This window comes from Balaenoptera physalus, assembly GCF_965194825.1.
Source record: "Balaenoptera physalus genome assembly, chromosome: 1".
NCBI lineage: Eukaryota > Metazoa > Chordata > Mammalia > Artiodactyla > Balaenopteridae > Balaenoptera > Balaenoptera physalus.
Genome location: NC_138882.1, coordinates 3,949,364 through 3,958,935, shown reverse-complemented (window position 1 = coordinate 3,958,935; position 9,572 = coordinate 3,949,364). Strand labels below are relative to the sequence as shown.

Sequence of the window (9,572 nt, the reverse complement as noted above, 5' to 3'; positions counted from 1 at the left end):
TTCCAGGAAAGAAGTTAGCAACATAAAATAAGGGGGGGGGGGGGGGAACTGAAAATAAATTGCAAAAAATATATTATTTTTTAAAAATTATTATTTATAAATTATTTATAAATGACATAGGAAATGGTTTGATGACACATACACACTAAACTGTTAACAATGGTTACCTCTGAAAAGAAGATTGGCATTGGAGACAAAGGTATAGAAGCCATATTTTCACTCCTTACTTACTATAGACATAGTTTAAAATTTTAACCAAGAAAATTTTAACCAATTTTAAAATTGGTTAAATTTAAATTTAAATTTAAAATTTAAAATTACCAAATTTAAATTTTACCAAATTTAAAATTTTAACCAATTGTATCCTGAATCCCTGCAATTCTCACCTGCTCTCCAGCTACCATTCTCTTCCAGGCTACAGTCACCCCTCATCAGGTCTCTTAACTGTTCTCCCTGTGTCCTTCATTATCTTCCTCGAGTCCAGTGTCCGAGAGCAGGCAGTAATTCTTCTTACATATGACTTCCATCATGCCTTTCCCCCAACAAAGCCAGTCAATGGCTTCTCATCATATTTAGAATAAATTTCAGCCTGTTTTGTTCCCTGATTCCCCAGAAGCTAGAATTATGCCTGGCCCATAGTAGGTGCTTTAAAAATGAGTCTTTACTGAATAGATGGATAGATAAACAAGAATGTACTGAGGTATTATCTGTGCAAAATGTTAAAAGAAAGAGCATTCAACTTGGAGAATAGGTGAAAACTGGTCACTAAGAGTTAGGCTTGAGTAAATTTTCTTTACCTTTGGATCTTATTTGTCATATGGATGAATAATGGCCCTAGTTATAAAATTTTAATGGTTCAAGGTCTCCAGCTTTTGCACCTAAACACACACACACACACACACACACATAATGTGTGCTTAGTATAGAAGGAATCCTATCTTGAGCTATTTTCTGATGACATTACACTATACAAGTGATAGAACTCTGAAGAATATAAGTGACATTAAATACTTGCTATATGCCAGTGCTATGCATTTACAAATAAATTTAGAACTTATGATATAGTCACTTATTTATATTTCAAACAACCACTGTTTTGGTGCTATTATAATTATTAACTTACAGAGAGGGAAATGAGACACAGAGTGATAAAATATCATTCCTAGAGTCGTATAATTAGCAAGTGACACAGGGGGATGCAAGCCCCTTCTGTCTGACTACATCACCCTAAGCCACCCCAGACCAGTGATATTCACCAAAGGAATGCCAGGTGCCAATTAGCTTTGTCAAACCCGTCTCCACCCTGAGGTTAGGGATGGACAGATTTTCCCGAGTCACACAAAAGATGTGTGGATATTTGTACAAAAATTAGGGTTCTGTTGGAAAGGAAAAAGAGGTAAATGGATGCTGTATGAATAAACAGTAGTGCTTCATGCAAAATGAAGACTTCCTAACAACATAAATGTTCGTCACTAACAGAGAGTTAAGTAAATGATTCTACATCACAAAGGTAAAATATGATGAAGCCACTAAAAATGAGGACAACATTGAACAATAAGAGAAATGCAGAGAGAAAAATATGGAAAGCACTATAATTATAATTATGCAAAATTGTACATGCATACGAACAAGAGGAGAAAAATTGTGTTTACCTTTTTATTTTTAGATTTCCATTATTTCTGATTTATTATTGTTTGTGCAGCAAAGAAAAAGAAAACCAGTAATCAACATCAAATTTCCTGAAAATCTACTCTAGACCAATGATCTAAATATAATATAGCCTGAGCAATAGCACAGAGAAAACTATGAAGAATGTTTACCACATACTGAAAATACGGGTCCCCACGAACAAGAATTTGTTATATTCCTCCTGCATCTTCCCTCCTATCATTTCCTTAGAGTGATTTTTTTTTAGTACATCTCATTCCTCAATACCAGCGCCTCTCATTATACTTATCTCGAAATTTAACCCATGTTTTCCCTAGTTCAAACCACCCAACAGAGTTTATTCTACATCCTGTTGGCAATTCAGTGTATGAAATATTTCACACTCATAGAATTTATCATTAATGAAGTACTATGAAATCTTGAATATTGTATAGCAACTGTAACTGAATGAAAAGCCCACAGGTAATATATTTTGTTTTAGAAATATGAGGAAGAAGTGGGTTTGGTGTACAGAGTGGAAGTGTAAGATTACTTCCTGGAATTTTAAGCTATAATTTTTAAAAATGAAAATTACATGATTTTCCTGTACTTTATTAAACTATATGTCTATGTATATATGTATACACACATGTGATGTATCAGGTTATGAATGTTTTTATTTGTGCTTAAGTGTGTGTGCTCCACAAATAGATCCATTTGAGTTACAATTAATTCGGCTTGGTGCTTTGTTGCTGTTTTCCTCCCTCCAATGATTAAAACTCAAAATACAATCAGTATCTTCACACTGATCAGGGTGAAATTTGAATCATACCCACACCAGAAAAATATTTTCAACCGTACAATGTTTGGCTCAAAGGATTCTTTATCTTTCAATATTGTTTCAATATTCTTTATCTTTCAGTATTGTTTGCCACAAAATGGTGAGAAGGTCAGAAAATACTTAACCGGATTTGAAAGAGAAATTCTCCTAACTAGAAAAAGCAAAAGTTCACACACCTGGTTCAAATATTTGCAAAATGAGGTTGATAAAATTATCCATTAACAAAACAAAAATGTATATTTAGGAAAAATATTGTGAAAATAACAAGGTATTGTATAATTTTATATTTAGTGTTTATAAACTTGCAAAAGCAATAAATCTAAGTCTTATGAAAAACAAATAAAACTTTAAATCAACACAAGAAGCAAACAACAGGTTTTGACTCCCAAAGATTTTAGATCATGGATAATCAGTTGCAAAACATAAAATAGAGATGCTTAAAATATTTTTTAAAAACAGAGATTATTCACAAACACAAAAGCCTTAAGCTACTACTTAGAATGCCATTTACATTAAGGCGGGAAAAAACCCTAAAGAAAGGAAAAAATACAATCACTGAAATTAAAAACTTAGTGGAAAATTATACAGCAGATTGCATTAGCTGAGAAGTAATGAATTACAATCAATCTAAATACTAACCCAGAGAACCGCAGAGACAAAAAGATGTAAATTATGAATAAGAAGTTAATAGTTATGGAGAAAGGGACATTATGTCTAACTGCAGTAACAGAAGTATAGAATAGAATAAACTGGGGGACAGGCTATATTCAAAAAACATATACCTGAGAATTCAGATTCAAGAACCACTGTAAAACACAAGCAGGAAAAATAAAAAGTCCACGCCTAGACAAATTAGAGTGATACAGCAGGACTCCAAAACAAACAAACAAAAAAGACAGATTTTTAAAGCAGTCAGAGAGAGAAGACATATTACTAGAAAGGTATGATAATTAAATCAACAGCATAATTTTTAACGGCAAAAATACAAGCCAGAGGACCACAGAAACATCTTTAAGAACAAGGACAAAATAAATACTTTTTATTCAATTAACATCTCTGAAGATTTACCTGTAACAGATCTCCCCTAAAATAAGTTTTAAAGAAGTACTTCAGGAAATTGAAAATTATTCAAGAGAGAACGAATAAGAAACAAGAAGGAATGGAACAAAGAAACAAAAGTAGATAAGATGGAGAAAATGTTGACTACATAAGACAATAATAATAACAATTAATATGGGACCTAAATGAAGACGATATTAAAACTTGAAACAAAAATATATGCAAGAAATGGGGGTTCATTTAAGAGTTTAAAATCTTATATTGTTCATGAGGAGAGTGAGGAAAATTACTAATTTCAGACATTGTCAACATAAACATACATCTGTCACAAGTAATAAAATTTAAGGATAAGCACTTTGGTAGATTGATTGATGGCCTCTAATGTTTTAGACCTCCCTAAATCCATAACTTTGGTAGTACCCTCCCATACTTATTTTGGATTTTCCATGTAACTTTCTTTGGCCAATGAGACAATAACAAATTTGATGAAAGCAGAGCCTTTAAATGGGCTCAAGTGTTTCTTCCTATTATTATTCTTATTTTCCTCCTCCTCCTCCTCTTTTTTTTGCCTCCACCACCTGTATCTCTATGTCTCTTTCTTTCTCTCTCTCTCTCCCTGACTTCTCTGTAGTTGCTATAAGTACATGCATGAGCTAACATGAAAATATGCTCAGACTAGCCTGTTGGAGAGAAGTAAGAACTTCATGGAGAAAAACTAATTCATCCCCAATAAAATTATCCCAGACCAACCAGGCTTTCTCCTCCCTCACCCAAGCAACCTACCAACTTACTTTAGAAGTGTGAGGCAGGCTGGCTAAGTTGAGACCAGCTCAAATTAGCAAACTACTCAGCTGACTTGTAGAATCATGAAAAATAATAAATTTGTGTTGCTTTAATTTACTAAGATTGGGGGTAGTTTGTTGTGCAGTAAATCCAACTGATGCAACCAGAAAAGAAAAGAGAGAGAGAGAGAGAAAATTCCAAACTAATAGAGAAAAGAAGGGATTTTTTTAATATATTAATATGAGATTATCAAAAGTTATAAGGTGCATGTAATTGGAAATAAAGAAATGAAACGGAAAAGAGAGAAAAGGGTAGAAGAAATACTTGACATAATAGTGACCAAGAACTTTCCAAAATTAATAACAGATACAAAAGCCACAGATCCAAGAAGCTCAGAGAACACTGAGCAGGATAAATACCAAAAACATCACACTTAGACATATCATATTAAATGTTCAGAAAGCCAAAGAAAAAGAGACTATTCTAAAGAAAACAGAGGAGAGGAAAAAGACATTTAATCTATAGAAGAACATGGATAAGAATTACAGCAGACTTCTTGTCAGAACTATGCAAGCAAGAAGAAAGCAAAGTAAATTTTTAAAAGGTTGAAAGAGAATAAACATAAGTCTAGAGTTCTATATCTAGAAATTACTTCTAGATTTCCTCAACCTATAAATCATCTTTAAATGTAAAGGAAAATTAGAGACTTTCTCAGACAAACAAAAACTGAGGGAATTCACCACCATCAGATCTTCCCTTCAAGAAATATTAGAAGAAGTTCATTGGTCAAAGAATAATATAGGTTAGAAACTTTAATCTACATAAAGAAAGGAACAGCTTCAGAGGAGGAATAAATAAAGGTAAAATTGATTGTATTAATTTTCTATTCTAAATTGATCTAAAAGATAAATATTTGTTTAAAGTAATAGTGATAGTATAATTGGGTCATTATAGTATATGGGTAATGAAATAAAAGAGCAATAGCACAAGAAATAAAAGGAGAAATTGGGAATATTTAATTATAAGTTAGCTGCACTATACTTGAAGTGGTATAGTGTTATTTGAAGATGGGCTTAGAATAGTTAAAAATGTATATTGTAAACTTTAGGACAATCACTAAATAATTTTAAAGTAAGTATAACTGATATTGTATAAGGGGATAAAATGGAATTATATAAAATACTCAGTATAAACAAGAGAAGTCAGAAAAAAGGCTTTTCAAAAGAAACAGAGAATAAGGGCAATGAATAGAAAACACTTACAAACATGGTAGATATTAATCCAACTATGTCAATAATCACTTTAAATGTGAATAATCTAAAAGACATAGATTTTCAGAGTGGATTAAAAAGGACAACTATATTTTGTCTACAAGAAACCCACTTTAAATATAACTCAAGCAAGATAAAATAAAGGGATGAAGAAAGATATACTATGCTAATACTAAACAAAGAAAGCACTATACTAATTTAAGGCAAACTTTGGAACAGGGAACATTATCATGAATAAAGAGTGTCACTACATCATGATAAAGGAGATAATTCTCCAAAAAATCACAAGAATGCTAAATATGTATGCACCTAACAACACAGTGTCAAAATACATTAGAAAAAACCTGAAAGAAGAAATAAACAAATCTACTAACATAGTTGGAAACTTCAACCCCTCTCTATCAGTACTGACAGCTCAAGCAGTGAGAAAATCAGTAAGGATATAGAAAACCTGAACAACACTATTAATCAATTTCATCTAATTGCCCTTTATGGAATACTCAGTCCAAGAACAGCAGAATGCACATTCTTTTCAAGTTCACATAGAACATTCTACGATAGACCATAATCTTTGTCAACAAAGAATAACAGATCTAAAAGATAAAACTCAAACAATATATGTTCTCAGACCACAATAAAATTAAACTAAGAATCAATAGCAAAAAGATAATGTAAAATTCCCAAATATTTACAGATTTTACAAAACACTTTAAAATAACACAGGGGTCACTGAAAAAAAATCTCAAAAGAAATTAAAAACATTTTAAACTAAAAGAAAATACAAACTAAATTAAATTTGTATTGAATGCAGTGAAATCAGTGTCTAGAGGGAAATCTGCAGTATCAAATACAGCTAATCATGGTCTTATCATACAATTCAGCTATCACATTCCAAAATATTTACCCAACTGATATGAAATCTTAGGTTCACACAATAATCGTCATGCAAATATTTATAGAAGTTTCATTCATATGTAAAGTATACAACAATAAATTTGATTTTAAAAACAAGTATATAAAAATAAATTTCATTCCTATACAATAAAATTCTCTTTTTAATAGACCCTAAATAAGTGGCAAGATATACCACATTCATGGATTGGAATATACAATATTGTTGAATTGTTCACAAGATATCTATAATTCAAATAAATGCAATATTAATACAGTCTAAAATCATATGGAATGTAGGAAAAATCTAACAAACGATATGCTATATCTTAAGGAATAAATATAAACCTTTATTTAAGTACTTTGTTAAAGAACACAAATAAAATGAGTGCTATATTATGAGTGATATATTATGTTCATAGATAGGAATATGTAATATATCATTTCTCTCAAAATTAGTCTATAATTATAATACAGAATCTCAATAGAGGTTTTGTGAAATTCTGCAAGTTGACTTTAAAATATACATGTAATTTGCAAATGAAGCAACTGACAAGGGATTAATCTCCAAAATATACAAACAGCTCATGTGGCTCTATTTCAAAAAAAACCAAACAACCCAATCAAAAGATGGGCAGAAGATCTAAACAGACATTTCTCCAAAGAAGACATACAGATGGCCAAGAAGCACATGAAAAGCTGCTCAACACCACTAACTATCAGAGAAATGCAAATAAAAACTACAATGAGGTATCACCTCACACCAGTCAGAATGGCCATCATCAAAAAGTCTACAAACAGTAAATGCTGCAGAGGGTGTGGAGAAAAGGGAAACTTCCTATACTGTTGGTGGGAATGTAAATTGGTACAAACACTATGGAGAACAGTATGGAGAGTCCTCAAAAAACTAAAAGTAGAGTTACCATATGATCCTGAAATCCCACTCCTGGGCGTATATCCAGAGAAAACCATACTTCAGAAAGATACACAAACCCCAATGTTCATTGCAGCACTATTTATAACAGCCAAGACATGGAAGCAACCTAAATGTCCATCGACAGAGGGATGGATAAAGATGTGGTACATATATACAATGGAATAATACTCAGCCATAAAAAAGAATGAAATAATGCCATTTGCAGCAACATGGATAGACCTAGATATTATCATACCAAGTGAAGTAGTCAGACAGAGAAAGACAAATATCATATGATATCACTCATATGTGGAATCTAATTTTTTTAAATGATATAAATGAACTTATTTACAAAACAGAAACAGACTTACAGACTTTGAAAACAAACTTATGGTTATCAGGGGGAAGGGTGCAGGGGAGGGATAAATTAGGAGCTTGACATTAACATACACACACTATTAGATATAAAATAGATAACCAACAAGGACCTATTGTATAGCACAGGGAACTCTACTCAATATTCTGTAATAACCTATACTGGAAAAGAATCTGAAAAAGAATGAATATACATATATGTATAACTGAATCACTTTGCTGTACACTTGAAACTAACACAACATTGTAAATCAACTATACTCCAATAAAATCTTAAAAAATAAAATAAAATATACATGTAAGAATGAGAGTCAACAGTCAAGGTATTCCTGTAGAAGAAAATGTTAGGGGTTTAGCCCTTACAGATATCACATTTTATTATAAAACTAAAACAATTAAGATATAGTGGTAATGGCACATGAATGATGAAATAAACAGAAGAAAAAGTTCAGAAATATATTCATGTATATATGTATATTTGACACACAATAGCTCTGGCACTGCAAATCAGTGTAGAAAAGGATGAAATAATCAGTAAGTAGTGCCACGTCAATTGTTTCTGCATAAAAAATTAGGCCTCAGTGTCTTATCTTATGCAAAGATAAATTCCAAAAAAATTAAAGAACTAGATGTGAAAAGCAAAGTTAATTTTTAAGAAGTAATGTAAGAGGAGAGATATAACATGTTCTTGGATTGGAAGAATCAATATTGTGAAAATGACTATACTACCCAAAGCAAGCTACAGATTCAGTGCAATCCCTATCAAATTACCAATGGCATTTTTTACGGAACTAGAACAAATCATCTTAAAATTTGTATGGAGACAGAAAAGACCCCAAATAGCCAAAGCAGTCTTGAGGGGAAAAAAATGGAGCTGGAGCAATCAGACTCCCTGACTTCAGACTCTACCACAAAGCTACAGTAATCAAGACAATATGGTACTGGCACAAAAACAGAATCATAGATCAATGGAACAAGATAGAAAGCCCAGAGATAAACCCACGCACCTATAGTCAACTAATCTATGACAAAGGAAGCAAGGATATACAATGGAGAAAAGACAGTCTCTTCAATAAGTGGTTCTGGGAAAACTGGACAGCTACATGTAAAAGAATGAAATTAGAACACTCCCTAACACCACACACAAAAATAAACTCAAAATGGATTAGAGACCTAAATGTAAGACTGGACACTATAAAACTCTTAGAGGAAAACATAGGAAGAACATTCTTTGACATAAATCACAGCAAGATCTGTTTTGATCCACCACCTAGAGTAATGGAAATAAAAACAAAAATAAACAAATGGACCTAATGAAACTTCAAAGCTTTTGCACAGCAAAGGAAACCATAAACAAGATGAAAAGACAACCCTCAGAATGGGAGAAAATATTTGCAAATGAATCAACGGACAAAGGATTAATCTCCAAAATATGTAAACAGCTCATGCAGCTCAGTATTAAAAAAACAAACAACCCAATCCAAAAATGGGCAGAAGACCTAAATAGACATTTCTCCAAAGAAGACATACAGATGGCCAAGAAGCACATGAAAAGATGCTCAACATCACTAATTATTAGAGAAATGCAAATCAAAACTACCATGAGGTATCACCTCACACCAGTTAGAATGGGCATCATCAGAAAATCTACAAACAACAAATGCTGGAGAGGGTGTGGAGAAAAGGGAACCCTCTTGCACTGTTGATGGGAATGTAAATGGATACAGCCACTATGGAGAACAGTATGGAGGTTCCTTAAACAACTAAAAATAGAATTACCATATGACCC

The 9,572-nt window shown here is 32.2% G+C and overlaps 1 pseudogene across 1 annotated transcript in view; it reads left to right on the top strand.

The window, feature by feature from the left end:
- Positions 1 to 364: 364 nt before the first annotated feature.
- The window catches only part of LOC309643287 (HIG1 domain family member 1A, mitochondrial-like), a 388,991-nt pseudogene continuing 379,783 nt past the window's right edge, over positions 365 to 9,572 (top strand). The window contains exon 1 of the transcript XR_014268329.1: positions 365 to 7,292. The product of XR_014268329.1 is annotated as an HIG1 domain family member 1A, mitochondrial-like (transcript). The remainder of the gene's footprint in view (positions 7,293 to 9,572) is intronic.